Raw genomic sequence first — 6122 nt, forward strand, 5'->3', positions numbered from 1 at the left:
CTCTAAAGCATGTCTGGTGTTTCCTAGCTTCTCTAAAGCATGTCTGGTGTTTCCTAGGTTCTCTAAAGCATGTCTCACGCGTTCTGCTGCAGGTGGAGATCGTTGTAAGGCTCGGGCGGTCCCGTCACATACTCACATGATATATTGAAAACACAAAATAAACAACAAAACAACACAAGAACGAGGTTGGATGTTGACTGAAATAACGTGGTATTCATATTTTGCCAATCTGGTGAAATGAATTTCAATAACGTCCAATGAGAAATATTTCCCAATCTTATTCCTTCATCGCCATTATTTGAAAACTTCACGAGAAGCTGCACAGGCTCTCCTCAAGATTTAATTTTATTTCTAACATTTATGACTGTTAAATGCGTGATCTGTACTCCAAACAATACAAGAGAAGGAGACATGTCTCACCACATACTATATATCTCACACTGTGCTCTATTGTACACATGGAGTGTTTGTAGAATGGAATAAAAAAAACCCCATAAGTCTTGTTCCCGTGCTCATCAGACTACCGCCTCAGTGTTTCAGTAGTTGTATAATTGATGTATACACACGTTAATGAATCTGAATATTGTGCTTATATGCATCGCATCTGCAGAGCAAGATAATAAAAACACGCATTTCCTACAACACCCATGACAGCTTATATTTCAAATCTTGATTATGAGATTTTGTCGACATGTGCTCGTAAATTTGTAGTCGTGATCCCAGAAAGCCATTAGCCGGAGGACCTTCATGAACAAAGCACAAGCTGTCAAATCTGTTTGATGCTTCTGACAACGTGTGCGTTATGTTTTAATAACTAATAATTGACCTTAATCTCCGCCTCAATCCTCTTCGCTGACCATTGACCCCTTATGGCGGGGTATGGGAGAAGCTCAGCCCCTTTAAGAGAGGTCTAATAGGCTATCATTAGTGTGATGCTGGTCTGTGTGGCCTGACATTGGTGTATACAATTATTGTGTCCAGTACAACCAATCATATGAATTTGTGAATGGTGACACTCAGGCTAACCGGTACCGTTCTTGGCTAGTCGCCTTCCCCACACAAAAAAAACCAAAAAAACCAAAAATAAACACGACATGACAAGAGGCGTTTCTCTCAACGATGGCGAAGGTGATCCTGTTTTTGGTTAAGGGATCAATAAAAAATACATTTCAATTAATTCAGTTTAAAAAGAATTGAATCTTTCACAATCGATTCTTGTTGGGTTACAAGAGTAAGGTTGTCCTATGAACCCCAAATTCTGAGTCCGTGACCACAATGAGCTCAAGGTAACAGTACCGTCGATTTACTCATACGTATGTTCACCCCTGTGACATGCCCGGTGTAAGGACCAGGCCCACATCATTGTGTTTCGACTTAGCATATTTACCTGGCCTATGGTAAGTGTGGATGTCGGCGAAATGTTGCAAACACCAGCTAATCATATATCAGCGCTATACTGGAGATGCAGACCGGTAGTTTGACTTAATCAATGACCGTATCGAGATAAAGAGGCATGGTATTCCCATGCTCGCTCATAATTGACTTCTGACCTGTCCAAGATGGGCGTTTCTTTCACCACGCCCCGAGGATATGGTTCGAGACGGTCATTAGTATTGTTAGTTAGTTGTGATTGATGTAAACCTCTGTAGCCCGCGATCAGGTCGTTACTCATTCTCAACACAAATGTACAATTACTAAAAACATCGTCTATATCCAATATACCATATACACAATACTGTACATACAATAATATACAATATACCACATACACAATACTGTACATACAATAATATACAATATATCATATACACAATACTGTACATACAATAATATACAATATATCATATACACCTTACTGTACATACAATAATATACAATATACCATATACACAATACTGTACATACAATAATATACAATGTACCATATACACAATACTGTACATACAATAATATACAATATACCATATATACACAATACTGTACATACAATAATATACAAGACATTTCATTTAAATGCTTGATTAAAACGTAGCGTAGCGGTATACAATTAATGTAATTCAAAATCGAAGTGGCAGTATAATAATTTATTTATGTTTCTCACTACGTTGACGTTGCAGAATGAATGAATGACAGTTGAATGACAATTGAAATTTATATTATATCTAATCGAACCCTAATGTATATTTTATTGCTACCAGGACATGCTATCCTCTTTCGTACGTCTTATATGTATGCCTAAACATTGGTGTATGATAACTAATTCAACTTTATATTTTATTTGATCATATTCATTTATTATAACATGTACCGTTCTGTACAATAATCCTTTTATCCTTAAGTATATTTTACCGAACTTAGTCTCTCATAATAACTCCTTGTAGGTCAACTTCGATTGCTTCTTTGTCCTGGATCTATGTTTGTTGAGGTGAGATTATAATGAAAACATCTGTCCGTCTGTCTTTCTGTCATACTTTGCAGTCAGTTTGTGTGAGAAATGCCCCGACTGAGACAAATCTTGTCAAAGTAGGAATGTCACCAACAGTAAACAGATAAACGGTGGTTTATGGTCTGTGTCAGTGAGATGACAAGCCGAGTTTTGAAAGCTCACACAAATGTCTAATACCAGAACAAGATCCATCTAGACAACATTTAAAAAGTCATATTCGTTTTTTTTCATGTACTTTGCGTTATGGAATAAACTTCAGCTAAAATCCAATTCCTAGTTGCAGTGAACATCTGTGTTATCGCGTAGAGCATCTCCTTCAAACTCATCTGTCTCGCATACATGACACAGCTCCACACTACCTCTCAGACCTTCTTCAGTTTTATGTACCATCCAGATCTCCGAGATCAGTGAACCAGCGCCTTCTCTACCTCTACCTCTCAGGCCTTCTTCAGTCTTATGTACCATCCAGATCTCCGAGATCAGTGAACCAGCGCCTTCTCTACCTCTACCTCTCAGGCCTTCTTCAGTCTTATGTACCATCCAGATCTCCGAGATCAGTGAACCAGCGCCTTCTCTACCTCTACCTCTCAGGCCTTCTTCAGTTTTATGTACCATCCAGATCTCCGAGATCAGTGAACCAGCACCTCCTCTACCTCTACCTCTCAGGCCTTCTTCAGTCTTATGTACCATCCAGATCTCCGAGATCAGTGAACCAGCGCCTTCTCTACCTCTACCTCTCAGGCCTTCTTCAGTCTTATGTACCATCCAGATCTCCGAGATCAGGGAACCAGCGCCTTCTCTACCTCTACCTCTCAGGCCTTCTTCAGTTTTATGTACCATCCAGATCTCCGAGATCAGTGAACCAGCGCCTTCTCTACCTCTACCTCTCAGGCCTTCTTCAGTCTTATGTACCATCCAGATCTCCGAGATCAGGGAACCAGCGCCTTCTCTACCTCTACCTCTCAGGCCTTCTTCAGTTTTATGTACCATCCAGATCTCCGAGATCAGTGAACCAGCGCCTTCTCTACCTCTACCTCTCAGGCCTTCTTCAGTTTTATGTACCATCCAGATCTCCGAGATCATGGAGCCAGCGCCTTCTCTACCTCTACCTCTCAGGCCTTCTTCAGTTTTATGTACCATCCAGATCTCCGAGATCATGGAGCCAGCGCCTTCTTGTTATCACCAGTGTCAAACAAGCTAAATGTGGATACCATGCCCTCAACTATGCTGCTATAAAGAATGAAAGTATACAAGTTTAATGTCAGCAAAATTGTAACTATTATATTTGAGTAGTTATTCCAAATATTGTAATTTGTAGCAGGGTATGTAAGCCATGTGGTTTGAATTGTGTCAGTCGTCAAACACCATACCTGAGAAGAGGAATGATATTTCTGTTAGGAAAACAGGATGCGCCTGATAGAAGTTGTATTTCGATCACTCACCAATGACGAACTTTACAGTTAAAATACACGTTCAGAATAAACAATAGTGTAATGGGAAAAGCTAGAAGGTAGAATATTTGACGAGTCACCATATCTTCTCTCTATACTTATAGGTGTTTATTTCTCTGTAGGAAGTGTCTCTCAGGCGGTCCTAACATTACATGGATGGGACTTAATAACGGACAACTAAGGGGGAAGGTAAGGGACGTCTGGTTTGAACCTCCAGATTGCCTCATGTGAACATGTGTTTGACTTAGTGCTTACACTGGCATACAACCTACCATACGACATATCACGATGCTAAAAGTAAAATGTTAGTCACGCCGATATATTGTCAAAGTATTGTGCGCTGCGTCTGACACACTTCTTAATGTTAGAATTTCCGAGAAAACGATTACTTATGAAAAGAAAATAAGTAAGCATATATTTTAATCCTTAAACAAAAGTAAGTTTTTTTTCTTGAGATAGATATCACGATTTGGCAATATTTAAAGTTAAACATCGACGTATCCTGGCCCATTTGCAGTATCGTATTGGGATATGCGACGATCGATGTAAAACTTTGTATCGATTCACTGTATCGGCGACGTATTGATGACTCGTCCCACCACTAGCCAGAGCACACACACCTGAGCACACGTTTATAACCATGCTGTACATGTAAAACACTGGACTGAACCACTTCCACATCTAAAGCTGGGCCACATCTAAAGCTACACCACATTCAGGTCTGGATCACATCTAGGACAGGGCGACACTAAGGACAGTGCAACACAGAGAACCGGGCTACAGACAAAGACTAACGGACTGCCCCACAAGAAGATGGCATGGTCACACTCAGCGAAGATGAAGAGGAAGCAAGAAGTCAAACAGCTATTCGATATGGCTATGTGACTATAAAAAAACATTGCGCTAGCCCAGAAAAAACAATACAAGATATTGAAAACCTTACTAAGATGGAAATATACTGATGAAAACAAATAACGGATCACATAAAAGCACAAGTGTTCGTTTATTTTTCTTCCCGCTTTCTTTACAAGATGTGCGATACATAGCTTAGGAAGAAACCTGGAAAAAGATAAAGGAACACTTGTGCTTTCATGTGACCCTTACTTGTTAACCATATATATGGTTAGAGTTGACTGAATATCAGTTCCATGTGTATATGTCAATATATACCACATCAAACCATTCTAAAACCCCATGCAATATCTGGTTATATGTCTGCTGTGATATATTTGAATTAAGAATAAGAAACCGACCCCAAATTGGCCACATCCTTACAATGCAAACGCTGAAAACATCAGAAGATTAAAATAACGAGAACACTCCTCCACCACAAATGCTTCATGTAATTGATTTTTAACGGATGAATAAAATGATAGGAACATTAAGCAGTCCCATGTTCAGGGCCATACTACCTAATGCAGTAGCCCTGATTGAGTGTTATATGCAAAATTACAGTTTCTCCTCACTTTGCCTGTAGCCAGGAAATCGTAGACACCGCTTTCCGAGCAGATAGAAGCCGATGATGGTGGCATATGGGCGTGGTCCGGTGGGTGACGGGGACTGTTGGCGTGGCGGGGGAGCTACTGGGCTAATATTACATTGGCTATGCTGAATAACCTCTTAGTATCATGGACTCTGGCTGTGGGTAATGACGGCTGCACTAGTACCTAGAGGGCGGCTGCTGCTGCTGGTGGTATTACTACGGATTACTATGGAGCACTGGTATTGTTGTGTGGACAGTTACTGGCGGTGCAAAACATATATTTGACCTAGAATATTTAAATACAGTGATTCCAAATGCATAGGCCCGAGTCTGATTTACGGGCCATCAATGCAAAGGTGTCATGTGTCAGGTATTATGAGAATGTTGAGATGGTAATAAACCTTTGTGAGTGTCAAAGTTCGGATGTCGTCGCTCTATGAATAAGCCCATGTACAAGGCATTTGCTGTGTTGAGCTTGAGAAAGAGGTGGAATTCACGTAACGCGCACGTGCTGAACGTGTCCCCTTACCCTGGCGCCCGGGTAATTGGAAGGGGAGGTACGCTGTAGGTGGGATGGCGTTGTTGGTCAAAGGTGTAGTGTTTGTCATGACCCACGAAAACAGGTGTTCCTCACACTTGACTTCGTGGGGACGTTTGACTGGTGCTTCTTGGGGCGTGTCCACATCTCGACTGTCAATTTAGGGTCGGACTGAAGGTATTATGTTGTTAAAGAAGAAACTGG

The sequence above is a fragment of the Haliotis asinina genome, chromosome 6 (genome assembly GCF_037392515.1).
Source record: "Haliotis asinina isolate JCU_RB_2024 chromosome 6, JCU_Hal_asi_v2, whole genome shotgun sequence".
NCBI classification, from domain to species: Eukaryota; Metazoa; Mollusca; class Gastropoda; order Lepetellida; family Haliotidae; genus Haliotis; species Haliotis asinina.